General features: G+C 41.2%; 1 protein-coding gene across 5 annotated transcripts in view; it reads left to right on the top strand.

Moving 5' to 3' along the window:
• Window positions 1–17,316, top strand: part of mef2d.S (myocyte enhancer factor 2D S homeolog) — a 165,208-nt gene that overhangs the window by 79,643 nt on the left and 68,249 nt on the right. The window contains exon 3 of one of the 5 annotated variants that reach the window (XM_018231933.2): window positions 1,821–1,982. The exons of 3 other annotated variants lie outside the window; for them this stretch is intronic. The gene's annotated coding sequence lies outside the window, so the exon portion shown is untranslated. 5 annotated transcript variants of the gene reach the window in all.

The following is a 17,316-nucleotide window of genomic DNA, read 5'->3' as shown; positions in this document are numbered from 1 at the left end:
TATCCGTCAGATTGAAGGATAGAATGATGGATAATAAAGATAAACAGACAGATAAACAATCTCTCCTATCTCCCCGGGCTGGTTGTTTATCATATTGTCTTTGTGCATTTAGGCCAGAAGAGCTTACAGTCTAATGGAATCCTGAGTCAGTAATACAAGACAGTCAAAGACATTGGTTTACATTTTGGCAACCTGGGGCCCCTTTAACAGGGTTGTTCACCTTTAAGTTAACTGTTAGTGTGATGTAGAGAGGGATATTTTGAGACAATTTGCACTTGGTTTTTATTTTTTATTATTTGAGTTATTGAGCTTTTTATTCAGATGCTCTCCGGTTGGCAATTTCAGAAATCTGGTTGCTAGGGTCCTAATTACCCCAGCAACCATGCATTAGACTGGAATATGAATAGAGTGGTCTGAATTTTTTCCAATTCGAATTGAATTTGGACTATTCCGTAGTCGAGGTAGACAAAAACAGCTTGAAATTCAAATTTCTTTCATTCGAAAATTCACCTCGACCTTTGATAAATCTGCCTCTCAGTATGTCGTAGAGAGTGATATTCTGAGACAATTTGCAATTGGTTTTCAATTTTTATAATTTGTGATTTTTGACTTATTTAGCTTTTTATTCAGTGGCTATCCAGTTCGGAATTTCAGTTGCTAGGGTCCAAAAAATGCTAGCAACCATGCACTGATTTAAATGAGAGACTGGGATTTGAATAGGAAAGGCCTGAATAGAAAGTAGCAACAACAATACATTTGTAGCCTTACAGAGCATTTGTTTTTTAGATGGGGTCAGTGACCCCCATTTGAAAGCTGGAAAGAGTCTGAAGAAGAAGGCAAATAATAAAAAAACTATAAAAAAAAAAAAATAATAATGACGAACAATTGAAGAGTTACTTAATATTTGCCATCCTATAACATACTTAAAATTATCTTGAAGGTGAACCATCCCTTTAGGCACTTAAATCTGTTGGCTGCAGGTTTCTTTAGTGCATTGATTTAAAGGAGAAGGAAAGGCTAAAAGTAAGTAAGCTTTATCAGAAAGGTCTATATAAATAAACTAGTAAACCCTCAAAGTAATGCTGCTCTGAGTCCTCTGTCAAAAGAAACATCACATTTCTTTCCTTCTATTGTGTACTCATGGGCTTCTGTATCAGACTTCCTGTTTTCAGCTTAAACCTCCAGGGCTAGGGCTTGAGCATGCTCAGTTTGCTCCTCTTCCCCTCCCCCTTCTCTACTGTAATCTGAGCCCAGAGCTATGAGTGAGCAGGGAGAGACTCAGGCAGGAAGTGATGTCACACCAAACTAATATGGCAGCTTCTATCCTAAACAAACAGAGCTTCTATAGCTGTTTACTCAGGTATGGTAAATCATTCTACAGAATAAATATAGTGTTACAGCTTGCACTATTGTGGCTAATCTATTGGAAATAAACTGCCTCCGTAGCTTTCCTTCTCCATCAAAGAGCTTACAATCTAGTTGCATTTGTGGAGATCTGGATTCGTTGTAACCTTTGCCGGTTCTGGAGCAAAGCACCCAGCAGGGAGAATGGGCAGCCCAGGGTGACACTTTGACAAGAATTAAGGAAGAGGTAGAGTTTTGGGAGGGGGGGGGGAGTAGAAAGGGACCAGTTAAAGTCACAGTACAAAGGAAGCAACTCTGCGGCTTCTTTCAACAGCTGTTTTCAGGCAGGAGCCATCCCCTCCTTCTCCCTCTCCCCCAGCCCATACCCTCCTCTCACTCACTCACTCACTCACCCTCCTCATCCTCACATGTGTCACTGCCCTTTACCCGCTGACGGCAGATCTCCTGTCACTCAGGACAAGCACACGAGAGAGGGGACTGACTAGGGACAGTTGTTGTTTGGTGCCTGAGCTGGGACAAGAAGAAGAGTAAACTACACGGTGGGCTTTTTCTTTTTCTCTCTCCGCGGGCCACTTCCCAGAGAAGACAGAGGCCGGGAAGGACAGAGGCTTCCTGCTGTAAGTACACTACACTTTTTCCTCTTGTCACCACAAACTGCAGCCTTTATTATACTCACCACCAACAGGCTTATGGCTCTTCTCATTAACCCCCGCTGCAAACATTGTGTGCACTCTCCTTATAAGGCATGGCTTATGGTATACAGATCCGGGACCTCATCTCCACGGCTACCATTCTGCATTGTTTCTGAAATAATCAAGTTTATCTTCACTATTCCTCTCTCCGCATCTGTTTCTCTTCATTCTCTCTTCATGCAGCAGTTGAGTGTCAGATATTCACTGAAAGTTAGATCCAATATATCTTATAGGGGGGCTCCTTTTGCCTAGAAGATGTATTAGAGCTCACTCTATTAAAATCATCATGTCTCTCTACATGCAGAATTTTTGCAAAAGGCAGTTATTATTGTTAGATTTTGTTTGTACTGGAATCAGTTATTTGAGTGAGCTCCAATTCATCTGCTAGGAAAGTAACCCCCCTTATAAGGGTCAGGGCACCCGCTCAAATTCGGGGAGATTAGTTGGCTGGCGACAAATCTCCTCTTCTTTGGGGCGACTAATCTCCCCGAACTGCCTCCCATCGGCTAGAATGTAAATCGCCGGCGGGATGGCATTCGGATCGCTTTGTTTTCCGAAGTTGCCTCACGAGGAAACTTCAGACCACTTCGGAAAACGAAGCAATCCGAATTCCGCCAATTTACATTCTAGCCGGTAGGAGGCAGTTCGCGGAGATTAGTCGCCCCAAAGAAGAGGAGATTTGTCGCCAGGCAACTAATCTCCCCGAATCTGAGCGGGTGCCCTGACCCTTATAGGGGGGGCTTACTTTCATAGCAGATGAATTGGAGCTCACTCAAATAACTGATTTCAGTACAAACAAAATCTAACAATAATAACTGCCTTTTGCAAAAATTGCCTGGCGACAAATCTCCTCTTCTTTGGGGCGACTATCTCCGCAAACTGCCTCCTGCCGGCTAGAATGTAAATCGGCGGCGGGGTGGCATTCGGATCCCTGCGTTTTCCGAAGTGGTCTGAAGTTTCCTCGTGAGGCAGCTTTGGAAAACAAAGCGATCCGAATGCCATCCCGCCGGCGATTTATATTCTAGCCTTTGGGAGGCAGTTGGGGGAGATTAGTCGCCCCGAAGAAGAGGAGGTTTGTTGCCGGGCGACTAATCTCCCTGAATCTGAGCGTTTGTCCTGACCCTTATAGGGGGGGGGGGGGTTTACTTTCCTAGCAGATGAATTAGAGCTCACTCAAATAACTGATTCCAGTACAAACAAAATCTAACAAAATAACTGCCTTTTGCAAAAATTCTGCATGTAGAGAGACATGATGTCTGGGATTTTAATAGAGTGACCTCTAATACATCTTCTAGGCAAAAGGAAGCCCCCCTATAAGATATATTGGATCTAACTGTCAGTGAATATCTGACACCCAACTGCTGCATGAAGAGAGAATGAGGAGAAACAGATGCTGAGAGAGGAATAGTGAAGATAAACTTGATTATTTCAGAAACAATGCAGAATTCTTAATTGATTATATTTAGAAAGTTATTTATTTCAGTATGAGGAAGCTTATATTAAATGTTGTTTTCATGATAGTCCCCCTTTAACTTTATTTTAATATTTTGCAGTCGTGGGTACACTATTCCCGTTATTGACAGGCCCATGCTCCATATGGCGCTGTATACCTATATTCATAAATTACCCATAAATCTCAGCAAGATTCTGCTGTGTGATCCATGGCAGCATTGTCGTAAGTTAATTTCATTGGATACGGATGCCACTTTTTCAGTATACCCATTTATGATTCCCTGTTTGCATATACCGGTGAAAGAAATAGGATAATGGGTTATTAGAGTGCAGCTGATATTACTGTTTGTGGGTCAGGCTTGGGACTCAAGGTGGCCATACACAGGCAGAGTTAAGGCCAATTCGGTGGCTCATGGGGCCCTATGACTGCCTCCCCGACTGATATCTGGCAGTTTTGATTTTCCCATCCAATGGAGGAGTTGAAACTGTGCTCGTCCCGTCAGCGACTACAGTGATAGGAAAACATCATTGTAATCCAATCATTTGGCATAGGGACGAACAAATGGATTAGCCCAATATCACCTGCAATTGGCGACATATCCGGGGAAAGAGGTCGCCAAACAAGCGAATCTTATTGTGTATGGCCATCGGTTTATTGGTTGGATTAATTACTTGTGTTGTTCACTAATGTGTTGTTCTCTAAAGCTGGCCATAGACGCAAAGATCTGATCGTACGAATCGAGAATTCGTGCGATTTTCGGACCGTGTGTGGAGAGTCCCGACATTTTCGGTCCTTTGATCGATGGGACAGGTTAAAAGATTTCTGTCGGCTGCCGATAATATCTCTGCGTGTGTTGCCGATCGTACGATTTTCAGAGGGAGTCTGGGATAGAGACATACGGGCAGATTCGGGGAGATTAGTTGCCTGGAGACAAATCTCCTCTACTTTGGAGCAACTAATCTCCCTGAACTGCCTCCCGCCGGCTAGAATGTAAATCGCCAGCGAGATGACGCTCAGTGCGCTTCATTTTCCTGAAGTCGCGCAAAGTTTCCTTGTGAGGCGAGTGCCACCCCGTCGGGGAGATTAGTCGCCTGAAGAAGAGAAGATTGGTCGCCGGGCAACTAATCTCCCCGAATCTGACCGGGTGTCTCTGCCCTAATAGCAGGTAAGCCCCAGGTTGGGGGCTTTGAAATTTGTTAGGGGTCCCAATTGGTCCGTAGTTGGAGGGCTGCAAGGAATAGAATGCTGGGAATAGTAATCTGTCTATAGAGATGTTTCGGACTGGGGGGGGGGGCACATATACAGCAAACCTTGAAGAAAAAGTGACTTTAACTCATTTCCCTGATTTTCCATTTTCCCGGATTTTAAATCATTTTTTTCTTGGTCCCCTGAAAAACATAAAATGGTGGCTATGGCTGACTCTCTAAGCTACGTCCCATGCTGACATATATTCACTTGTCTTGCACCGAATCTACACCTTGAACCTCCATCAAAACCGAGCGATGTCTCTCTATATGCATTTCCTTTATTTTCTGTGGTCAACGTGTGAGGTTTCTCTGGACTATTAGTCGGAAGCCTGTATGTCGCAGCTAGATGGACAGTCTCCCGGACTAATACTTTCACAAACTCTTGGTCTGCCTCAAAGCTTGGCCTTCTAGCAGCCTGCCTCGATTAGTATCAGCCGTCTCCACTCAAGTACCTTATTATTGTTTCCCTATACACTACTATCACTTGTACCTCGGATTACCGTCCCTCCGGGGCACTGCCATTTTGTGCCGATAATTATTAATTGATGATTAATGTAGAACTTTTTATCTGTGTGTATTTCAGGCTGGAGGTGATAGTCCCAGGGAGTTGGTAGGTGTATTTAGTCTATTCACATGTAGTCATTCGATGCAAAATATCCCTCACGTAAGGATACTTCTAGTAGTAAAGCTGTAGTAGAGAAAACTCCTCCCAATGAGTTGGTAGGTTTATTTAGTCTATTCACACGTGGTCATTCGATGCAAAATATCCCTCATGTAAAGATACGCCTAGTAGTAAAGCTGTAGTAGGGAAAACTGGTCCCAGGGAGTTGGTAGGTGTATTTAGTCTATTCACACGTGGTCATTCAATGCAAAATATCCCTCACGTAAAGATACTTCTAGTAGTAAAGCTGTAGTAGAGAAAACTCCTCCCAGGGAGTTGGTAGGTGTATTTAGTCTATTCACTCATGGTCATTCGATGAAAAATATCCCTCACTTAAAGATACTCCTAGTAGTAAAGCTGTAGTAGGGAAAACTGGTCCCAGGGAGTTGATAGGTGTATTTAGTCTATTCACACGTGGTCATTCGATGCAAAATATCCCTCACGTAAAGATACTTCTAGTAGTAAAGCTGTAGTTGGTAAAACTGGTCCCAGGGAGTTGATAGGTGTATTTAGTCTATTCACACGTGGTCATGGTAACATAGTGGTAAGTTAGGTTGAAAAAAAGACACACATCCATCATGTTCAACCTTTTAACTTTTTTTAACCTGCCTAACTGCCAGTTGATCCAGAGGAAGGTGAAAAACCCTATGAAGCCTCTCCAATTTGCCTCAGAGGGGGAAAATTCCTTCTTTACTCCAAGATGCAATGGGACCAGTCCCTGGATGAACTTGTACTATGAGCTATCTCCCATATCCCTGTATTCCCTCACTTGCTCAACACCATCCACTCGATGCAAAATATTCCTCACATAAAGATACTCCTAGTAGTAAAGCTGTAGTAGGGAAAACTGGTCCCAGGGAGTTGATAGGTGTATTTAGTCTATTCACACGTGGTCATTCGATGCAAAATATCCCTCACGTAAAGATACTTCTAGTAGTAAAGCTGTAGTTGGTAAAACTGGTCCCAGGGAGTTGATAGGTGTATTTAGTCTATTCACACGTGGTCATGGTAACATAGTGGTAAGTTAGGTTGAAAAAAAGACACACATCCATCATGTTCAACCTTTTAACTTTTTTTAACCTGCCTAACTGCCAGTTGATCCAGAGGAAGGTGAAAAACCCTATGAAGCCTCTCCAATTTGCCTCAGAGGGGGAAAATTCCTTCTTTACTCCAAGATGCAATGGGACCAGTCCCTGGATGAACTTGTACTATGAGCTATCTCCCATATCCCTGTATTCCCTCACTTGCTCAACACCATCCACTCGATGCAAAATATTCCTCACATAAAGATACTCCTAGTAGTAAAGCTGTAGTAGGGAAAATGGTCTCAGGGAGTTGGTAGGTATAGTTAGTATATTCACATGTGGTCGTTCGATGCAAAATATCCCTCACATACGAATACTCCTACTAGTAAAGCTGTAGTAGGGAAAACTGGTCCCAGGGAGTTGGTAGGTATAGTTAGTCTATTCACATGTGGTCATTCGATGCAAACTATCCCTCACATAATGATACTCCTGCTAGTAAAGCTGGAGTAAATAAAAATTCACAAAAGATGATGATGCTTTTATTTTCCTCTTGGCTTGATAAATCACTATCCTTATTTCATATATATATATAGTGAATAAAGTACCCCCTCTTATAAAATATAAGGATATTATAAGTTACTGAGGAGTTTCATGACCATATAAAAACACGAGGCCGAAGGTCATGAAACTCCGAGGTAACTTCTAATATCCTCATATTTTGCAACGGGGGGGACTTTATTTATTATAATACACAAATTTCTGCGAGTCATGTGACAGAAATGACATCAGAACTCGCCGTTTATAACTGATGACATCAGAACTCACCGTTTATAAGGATATCATTTACAAGATATTCATGGCTTTAGTGTATTATTTATATATATATATATATATATATATATATATATATATATATATATATATATATATATATATATATATATATCTATCTATCTATATCCCAGCAGTGGCTTGCAAAGGCTGCTGGGAGTTGGGAAGATCCGCAGCTGTCTTTTTTTCACGTTCCCTAGTCAAAAGATGTTGAGTTGACACATAGCCGGGAAACCACAATTAGCAACAATTAGCAATTGTCTGTTTATGTGCAAGTCCATTAGCATTATCAGTCCAATTCCTCTCTTCTTTGTATTTCTTACCCTTTAATATGTAGACTCCTTTTTGTGTATCCAATGGCAGTGAACAGGCCTCTCTGTATATTACATAGTGAAAAAAAGTCACACGTACAGTTAAGTTAACTTTTAGTATGATATAGAATGGCCAATTTCAAGCAACTTTTCAATTAGTTTTTATAGTTTATTTTTTTTAATTCATTTGCTTCTTCTGACTCTTTCCAGCTTACATATAGGAGGGTCCCTGACCCCATCTTAAAAAAAATGTCATGTAAGGCTACAAATGTATTGTTATTGTTACTTTTCATTACATATCTTTCTATTCAGGCCTCTCCTATTCATATTCCAGCCTCTTTATACAAATCAATGCATGGTTGCTAGGTTAATTAGGACCCTAGCAACTAGCTTGCTGAAACTGCAGACTGGAGAGCGTCTGAATAAAAAGCTAAATAACTCGAAAACCACAAATAATAAAAAATGAAAACCTATTGCAAATTGTTTCAGAATATCCCTAATAGTTATCTCAAAGGTGAACAACCCCTTTAACCCAGGAAATCTTTAATCCAGGAAATCTCTACCTAACTTTTAGCTGATCCGGAGAAATGTTAAAAACGAAAAAACTTTCGGCCTCCAAAAAGCAGCCAGACTGGACTCTGGATCAGCTATGTGCTAAGTTAATAGAGTATAGGTCTCTTGCTATAAGGGCATCCATCCCTTACTTGAAACAGTCTAATCTGATGGAGTTTTGGATTTAAAGGGGTATACACACAAATTGAACATGTCCTTTTATGGTGAGACTGTCCTTATCTCCCATTGCTCTGGCTCTATATTTATGGCCAGTGCAGTATAGGTCTCTTGCTATAAGGGCATCTATCCCTTACTTGAAACAGTCTAATCTGATGGAGTTTTGGATTTAAAGGGGTATACACGCAAATTGAACATGTCCTTTTATGGAGAGACCGTCCTTATCTCCCATTGCTCTGGCTCTATATTAATGGCCAGTGCATTATAGGTCTCTTGCTATAAGGGCATCCATCCCTTACTTGAAACAGTCTAATCTGATGGAGTTATGGAATTAAAGGGGTATACAGGCAAATTGAATTCCTGTAACTTGTCCTTTTATGGTGAGACCGTCCTTATCTCCCGTTGCTCTGGCCAGTGCAGAGCTGATTGCTGCTGCTTTCAAGTGTCTCTGAAAGGAAGGGGTTAATGTTGAGCTCCCCAGAGCACAGTTAAATAGACAGGTTGTGTGTTTTCGCAAGTTTTTTTTTTTTTTCACGAGCGGTGACCGACAGCAGCTGAAATGCAGCTGTCCCCTTGTATTTCAACTGTCCCACACACTCACTCTGACGTTGGCTGCGACACAGAGAGCTGCTTCTCATGGGATCCCATCTCTCGGCCCTGGTAAACACTAACAAGGTAAAGCGCTGCCGTTCCTTTAATAACCACAGAATGTTCAAGCTACTTGCCCTTTGTCTACAGGTATAGCCGTGTGTGTGTCTTGTCCAAAGAGCTTGTGTTCAATTTAGGCGTTTGAATTTAATTTCTAAGTTAAGGGAGTGACCTTCATAGGGTGTTTGTAACAGGGTAGAACCTGCGCTACTCTATATGTGTTATTGATTGAATTCTTTCGTTTTGTGGGACCCCCTCTACAGCTGTTGTTGAAGTACAACTCCCTGCACCCTCAATTAAAACTCCTATTACCATCTCCTAGCAGTCCCCTCTTCTCTATTTGCCGGCAGATCATTATAACATACACTAACGTTTATTCTTATGTAGAACAGGCACATGGGATTTTTCAGGCTCAGTGAGCAGAATTATTTGTTCTAGGAAGGGAATACGATTGGCCTTTAGTGGTACAGGTATAGGATCCCTTATCTGGAAACCCGATATCCAGAAAGCTACGAATTACAGAATGGCTGTCTCCCATAGACTCCGTTTTATCCAAATAATCCAAATTTTTTAAAATGATTTCCTTTTTCTGTGTAATAATAAAACAGTAGCTTGTACTTGATCCCAACTAAGATATAATTAATCCTTATTGGAAGCAAAACCAGCCTATTGGGTTTATTTAATGTTTACATGATTTTCTAGTAGACTTAAGGCATGAAGACTCAAATTACGGAAAGATCCGATATCCGGAAAACCCCAGGTCCCGAGCATTCCGGATAACAGGTCCCATACCTGTATAGGGCATTTTTATTATTATCATGTATTTATATAGCGCCAACATATTTTGCATCATGTTAAAGGGCTAGTTGACCTTTAAGGAGTTAAAGGAATTGTTCACCTTTGAGTTAACTGTTAGTATGATGTAGAGAGTGATATCCTGAGACAATTTGCAATTGGTTTTCATATTTTATTATTTGTGGTTTTTGAGTTATTTAGCTTTTTATTCAGCAGCTCTCCACTTTGCAGTTTCTGTAATCTGGTTGCTACGGTCCAAATTACCCTAGCAACCATGCATTGATTTGAATAAGAGACTGGAATATGAATCCAATTTCTCTGGATGAGCGATCCATAAATGCTGAGGCTGCAAATTCGCTCAGAGTTTCTCCTTGTGTGTGAGAGCAAATACATCACATGTGTGCCGGCCATTGCTCCATGTCCTTTCCTTTCATCCACAGCTGGAGATGGTGATGCCCAATTCCACACTGTGACGTAGCTTGACTTTACTCAATCCAGATTTAACAGGAAAGCTCACCAGCAAATGTTCAGTAAAATGCAGCTAAAATGCTCTAATTCTGTTCTCTTTTTGTGGTTGCCGGGGTCACAGACCCCCAGATATATATATATATAAACACCATAAGATGATTCAAGAGCCCAAGTAGCAATATAAGGATATTAGGTAGTGATATTAAAAATCTATGCTGTCTGCTCTGTGGTTGCTAATGTCCCTGACCCCAGCAACCAGCTTAAAGGACAAGTAAAGCCTAAACATTAATGTGGCTAAAAATGTCATAGTGAATTTATTGCACGAGGCTAAAGTTTGAGCTTGTCAATAGCAGCAATGATCCAGGACTTCAAACTTGTCACAGGGGGTCACCATCTTGGAAAGTGTCTGTGACACTCACATGCTCAGTGGGCTCTGATTGGCTGTTGAGAAGCTAAGCTTAGGGCTCGTCACTAATTATCCAGCAGAAAATGAGCTTCCCTGCCTGTAATATAAGCTGATGCTACAGGTTTGCTGATTATTAAATTCTGATGCTAATTGCATTGGTTTCTGTGCTGCCATGTAGTAATTATGTGTATTAATTACTAATCAGCCTTATATTGTGACATTTCTATTCTATGTGTACTGTATATTGTGAGTGGGTCCCTAAGCTCAGTTAGTGACAGCAGCACAGAGCATGTGAATCAGTGAATCAGCAGAAAAGAAGATGGGGAGCTACTGGGGCATCTTTGGAGACACAGATCTTTACTGCTAAAGGGCTGTGGTTGCCTTGGGCTGGTACAGAAGCACAAAACATCATGTACAACATTTCTAGCTAGGCTTTAGTTCTCCTTTAGATTGCAGGTTTCAGTCACATTTTCGTGCATAGAGAAAAGGAACTGGTCAGGCCTATAAATGATCATCCAAGAAACAACGTGCGTCCGACTCCATGTTGTAAAGTTGGGTGATGGCCGACCAGTTCCCTTCCATTGATACAAAGGCAGAGGGAACGCTGTATCACGCTGGTGGTGGAACAAGGGGGGAAAGAGACAGATCGGCTGAGTAAAACAGGCCATTTATTATCAAGTGTACGGTGTCAGGCGCAGGACAAATGGGCCCTTTTCAATGTCATCTGGGAAACCGTGGCTGAGAAGTCAGACAAAAGCCGTCATTTGTCGGAGGTATTTAGCACGGCCCGATGGCTGCTCCACAGCTGTTATCTCTGCTGAACAAAACTAACACTCACAGGCTTGGAACTCAGGGGAACCTGTTCAACATGTGCTCGCTCCTTAACCCCTTGTGTGCCTGACATACCCCAGTGTCTGTGTCACTAGAGTACAATTACTCTACTAACATTATCATATTCTGTTATCCATAAAGTTCCGAATTACGTAATGTACGTCTCCCGTAGACTCCATTATAATTAAATAATCCAAATTTTTAAAAAGGATTCACTTTTTCCTCTGTAATAATAAAACAGTCGCTTGTACTTGAACCCAACTAAGATATAATTAATCCTTATTGGAAGCAAAACCAGCCTATTGGGTTTATTTAATGTTTACGTGATTTTATAGTAGACTTAAAGGGATTCTGTCATGATTTTTATGATGTAGTTTTTATTTATAAATGACACAGTTTACACTGCAAATAATTCACTGTACAATATAAAATAAAGTCCAAAGTAGCTGTAGCACACGATTCAGTTTTGTCAATGCAAAAAGTGACTTTTATTGGCTCATTGCAAACTTCAAAAACATGGCCATGTTTTTGAAGTTTGCAATGAGCCAACAAAAGTCACTTTTTGCATTGACAAAACTGAATCGTGTGCTACAGCTACTTTGGACTTTGTTGCAATATTACTGGCTCTTCGCAGGGGGCCTTGTATGCTGTTTAGCACCAGATACCTGAAAAGGTTGATGGAGTAACAGGTGAGCGCTCTAATTTTTTGTGTGTACAATATAAAATGTCATTCCTGAACCAGCAAGTGTATTTAGTTGTAATATTGGTGTGTAGGTGCATCTCAGGTCATTTTGCCTGGTCATGTGATTTCAGAAAGAGCCAGCACTTTAGGATGGAACTGCTTTCTGGCAGCCTGTTGTTTCTCCTACTCAATGTAACTGAATGTGTCTCAGTGGGACCTGGATTTTACTATTGAGCGCTGTTCTTAGATCCACCAGGGAGCTGTTATCTTGTGTTAGGGAGCTGCTATCTGGTTACCTTCCCTTTGTTCTGTTGTTAGGCTGCTGGCAGGAGGGGTTGATATCAGTCCAACTTTCAGTACAGCAGTAAAGAGTGACTGAAGTTTATCAGAGCACAAATCACATGACTGGGGGCAGCTGGGAAATTGACAATATGTCTAGCCCCGTGTCAGACTTCAAAATTAAATATAAAAAAATCTGTTTGCTCTTTTGAGAAATGGATTTCAGTGCAGAATTCTGCTGGAGCAGCACTATTAACTGATTCATTTGGAAAAAAAAAAAATTTTCCCCATGATTGTATCCCTTTAAGGTATGAAGATCCAAAGATCTGTTCATGATAACAGGTCCCATAGCTGTATATAGAATTTAGGAGGAATGAATGCAAGCTTCTTTGACTGTAGAAGACCTTGTCCTCTCCATTTCTTGCTCCACTGACCTGGAGGGGAAAAAAAGGACAAAAGACTTTAGCTTGTCCCTCTTCAAAGGTTTCAAACCTACCCTTGTGTGTCGAACTGCAACTCCCAGTATTTGTTAGTTAGCCATTCACAGACTGGGAACGCTTTGGGTTTTAGTTGGCCGGTATCTAATAGGTCTAAGATTTAGTGGGCAGCTAATTTTACTCATTATGAGGCCAAAGCCAGAATCTGTGCAGATCTGTAAATATTAGCCAATGTGTAATATGTATGTGCTTTAACAAGGGTCAAGTTCATTAGCATTAATGACTTTCCCAGTTTCCTATTGGCCGCTGCTTCCCATTTAATCTGTGCCACCATGTTTTGTCCCTTTGAGCAGAAATACATCAACTCTGCTTATTTCTCTCTTATTTCTCTGTTCGACGAACAGAAAATTGTTACATTTCTGAAATGCTGAACCCCGCTCGACGGCCAGCTCCCCTTTTTTTCTTAACAGAGCCTGTCTTTGCTATGCTGTAAAGCAGCGCGCGTCTCTATCTGGGGTTTATATCCGCAATCTGCAGAAATCTAGGTCAGGAACATCATTTCTCCCCTCCGGGGGGTTTGCTGGAATCAGACCTCAATTTTTCTTTCGAGTCTCAGTAGGATTGTGTTTAGATTGTGGCGTCCCCTCCTTGGAGCTAATTGAGATGAGCGATGGAGGCTGGTACTGGAACACCTGGTCACACCAAATATATCCGAGCCTCTCCTTACACCTTTTGTGCAGCCTCCAGAACCTCTGCCCTTAAACAGCTGAGACCTGTGTGTTTTATTATAAGCCTCTGTGTTTTTATTATAGGCCTCTGTGTTTTTATTATAGGCATCTTTGAGAGAAAAAAAGGTACCTAAAATTTTTTTGGACCCTTTGAAATGTGAAACTATTTGCCCAGGTCTACCTCGCACACGGAGTAATGAAATTAGAAGGGCAAACTGTGACTGTGTCCAAACAACCAATTGGGTGTTCAGTTTCAAACATGTGACCAGTAAATGCTACTTAATGATTGGTTCTTATAGGTTTCTAAACCTGCAGCCAACCTTGCATGTTGTATTACCTCCACCACTACTGGTATCTGCACTGCTTACGTTTATCCATAACTCCTAATATTTTGGAAATAAAAAGAGGTACAAAAAAAAAAAAAAAATTGCAGACATTTTCTGGCCATACCTGTTTTCTGGCCACACCCCCTAATTACCATGTTCATTTTACAAAATTTGGTAGATTATGAAAGTTTGAACATATTTCTGTGTTTTTTTTCAGCATTACAGTTTTGCTAATGAAGGTGAATTGCCCTTTAAGCTGTGGGTCTAACGTTTCCCAAGGGACCTCCTTACAATGACTTATTTGCTTATCTCAAAATTGTTACAAAGTATTTTATCTGCACCTGGTGGCTGTCCTGGGCTCTCTGCCAAAAGCCAATTAAGTTAGAAACTTTGTATCTTTTTCTGGCTGTTCAGTGCAGAGAAAGTCTGGACTTTCCAGTACAAACGGGACTACGGGTTGAGCTGTCAAAAGAGGGACTGTCCCGATGAAAACGGAACAGTTGCAAGGTAGGGTTTAGGTTACTTTGTCCAGATTTCCAAATATTAAAACAACAGTTCCACCACCAAGTTTTGTATCATACTCACACCCAAGCCATTAGGGTAGCGCTCATTTTCTTCCATTCCTGGCAATATTTAAAGGGGAACTATCATGAAAATGAAAATTTAATATAAGCTCCTCATGCTCAAGTAAGAAACCTGTAATAACTGAAAAATTTATTGTATTTAGAAAGTTTCTGTTTTCAGTACGAGGAAGCTTATATTAAATTTAAATTTTTCGCTGTAGTTTCCCTTTAATATAGGCAGGGGAGCATGCGTTCATGGTTCTGAGACAGGCTTTCCAGGCTAGAGCAATATTACATATGTACAAAACCATTAACATATGAGAAAAACAGCCCGGGGAATGAGGGGCTTAGGCGGCTAAGTGCTCTCGGAGCATTACTCTTCCATGATAACTTGGCATCGCTGAGCTGCGCCTTTTCAGGAGGTGAATTAGCGAATCCGTTGAAATGATGGAGCGATTTAAAGCAATCATGCTTCAATTTAATGCACGGCAGAATGCCTTGGCACCGAGGTAGTTGCTTCTGAACCGCTGAAATTGGTTTTGCTTATTTCAAGGAGAATTCTCCCGCTGGTAATTCGGAAAACAAGTATGTTTGTGTGAGCGGAGGGTGGGGGTGACACTTATACGGGCGGCTGTTTACTAGTGATCAGCCCCTTCCGAAGAACAGGCAACAGCCATCATACTACCGCGAGTCGTGTTTCAAATGCTACAAAATTAGGGTAAAACGGCCACTTATCCCCATTATTCTGCTGACCACGAATGGTGCTGCTTCTGTTGGACATTAGGGGGCAGATTTATTAAGGGTTCGAAGTGAAAATTAAAAAAAATTTTTGGTCAAAACTCTCAAATTCGAATTGTGGATTTTCTAAACTTGGTTTTAATTTGAATTTCGAGATTTATCATACTCTAGCCCTTTAAGAACTCGAATTCGACCTGCTGAATTGCTGTATAAGTCAATGGGAGAAGTCCAGGGATCAATTTGGTGATGTTTACAGCCTTCCTGACATTCAAGTATTTTTTCGGAACTAGAATCTAATTTTTTTTAATTCGAAACAAATTGAATTCGAGTTTCCGGATCGATTCAATTCGTCCGAGCTGAGAAAATTCGATTTTATACATACCTTTTGATTGGTTGAATTTTGAGTTTATGGGAGTTTTAAAAAACGCACATGAATTTCGACCCTTGATAAATGTGCCTCCCCGGATTCACTTAACTAGCGTTAAAGGGATTCTGTCATGATTTTTATGGTGTCGTTTTTATTTCTAAATGACACTGTTTACACTGCAAATAATTCACTGTACAATAGCAAGTGTATTTAGTTGTAATATTGGTGTGTAGGTGCATCTCAGGTCATTTTGCCTGGTCATGTGCTTTCAGAAAGAGCCAGCACTTTAGGATGGAACTGCTTTCTGGCAGGCTGTTGTTTCTCCTACTCAATGTAACTGAATGTGTCTCAGTGGGACCTGGATTTTACTATTGAGTGCTGTTCTTAGATCTACCAGGCAGCTGTTATCTTGTGTTAGGGAGCTGTTATCTGGTTACCTTCCCATTGTTCTGTTGTTAGTCTGCTGAGGAGGGAAGAAAGGGGGGTGATATCACTCTAACTTGCAGTACAGCAGTAAAGAGTGACTGAAGTTTATCAGAGCACAAGTCACATGACTGGGGGCAGCTGGGAAACTGACAAGCCCCATGTAAGATTTCAAAATTAAATATAAAAAAATCTGTTTGCTCTTTTGAGAAACAGATTTCAGTGCAGGATTCTGCTGGAGCAGCACTATTAACTGATGTGTTTTGGAAAAAAAAATCCCATGACACTTTCCCATTAGAATATGTGTCCTTTAAGCATACATGTTCTCCGTTTGTCTGAAACTTGTCTGACAGTAGATATAAGCATCAACATCAGAGATGACAGGAATCGTTATTGAACCTGTTCTGTCCGTTTTGTTTGTTGACCTTACCTACAGTGCTGACAGTGGGCTGCCATAAACCTGAGGGGGGATGCTCTTGGGGACAGGGACGTGTAGAGAGCCTCCGAACAATGCCATTGGCTTCACGCCCTACGCCGTCGGTGACCCCCAGGCAATTACTCATCGAGCAAAAGGTCTCTTCAAAGGACAGAACAGGTGAAGCAAACCACGGTTACCGGTATTTGCATTTGTTTCCATGACAGCAGTCCCTGCCGTGGCCGTAATGAGGACGCTTGAAAGGCTGGAGCTTTATGCAACTTGCTGAATTAAAAGAGCTTCTAGGCCATCATTTTGTTTTGTTCTGTACCTACGAGTGAATTCACTCCACTGCTCCGACAAAAGAAATATGGTTAGCCAAATAACTGCGATGTTACCATCAGGTGGTACCTCACATTGGAATAAGAGCTTAATCTGATGGATATAGTTGTTTAAAGAGAGAGAGTTCAGTTTTTCTTGATGAATAAAACATCTGGAGAAATAGGGCAGCTCTTTATATTGATGGACAGAGGTTTCTGGTGGTAAAAACATGTCAACCTCAGGCGTGCATGAAATCCACCTCTAGCTTTAACTTAATGGTGGTTGTTCCTCTGGAGATCTTGTATAGCTTTAAATTGATGGATGTGTCCATCTCTAGAGAGCTTGCTTAGCTTTAAATTGATGGTGCTTCACCTTTGGAGATCTTGCATGGCTTAACTTAATGGAGGTTCTACCTCACGAGTTCTTGTATAGCTTTAACTTCATGGCTATATCCATCTCTAGAGAGCTTGCTTAGATGTAAGTTGATGGTTGTTCCACTGCTGGAGATCTTGAATAGCTTTAACTTGATGGTTATATCCACCTCAAGAGATCTAGGTTAGCTTTAATGTGATGTT

The sequence above is a fragment of the Xenopus laevis genome, chromosome 8S (assembly GCF_017654675.1).
Source record: "Xenopus laevis strain J_2021 chromosome 8S, Xenopus_laevis_v10.1, whole genome shotgun sequence".
NCBI lineage: Eukaryota > Metazoa > Chordata > Amphibia > Anura > Pipidae > Xenopus > Xenopus laevis.
This window is presented reverse-complemented; position numbering and strand designations above follow the sequence as displayed.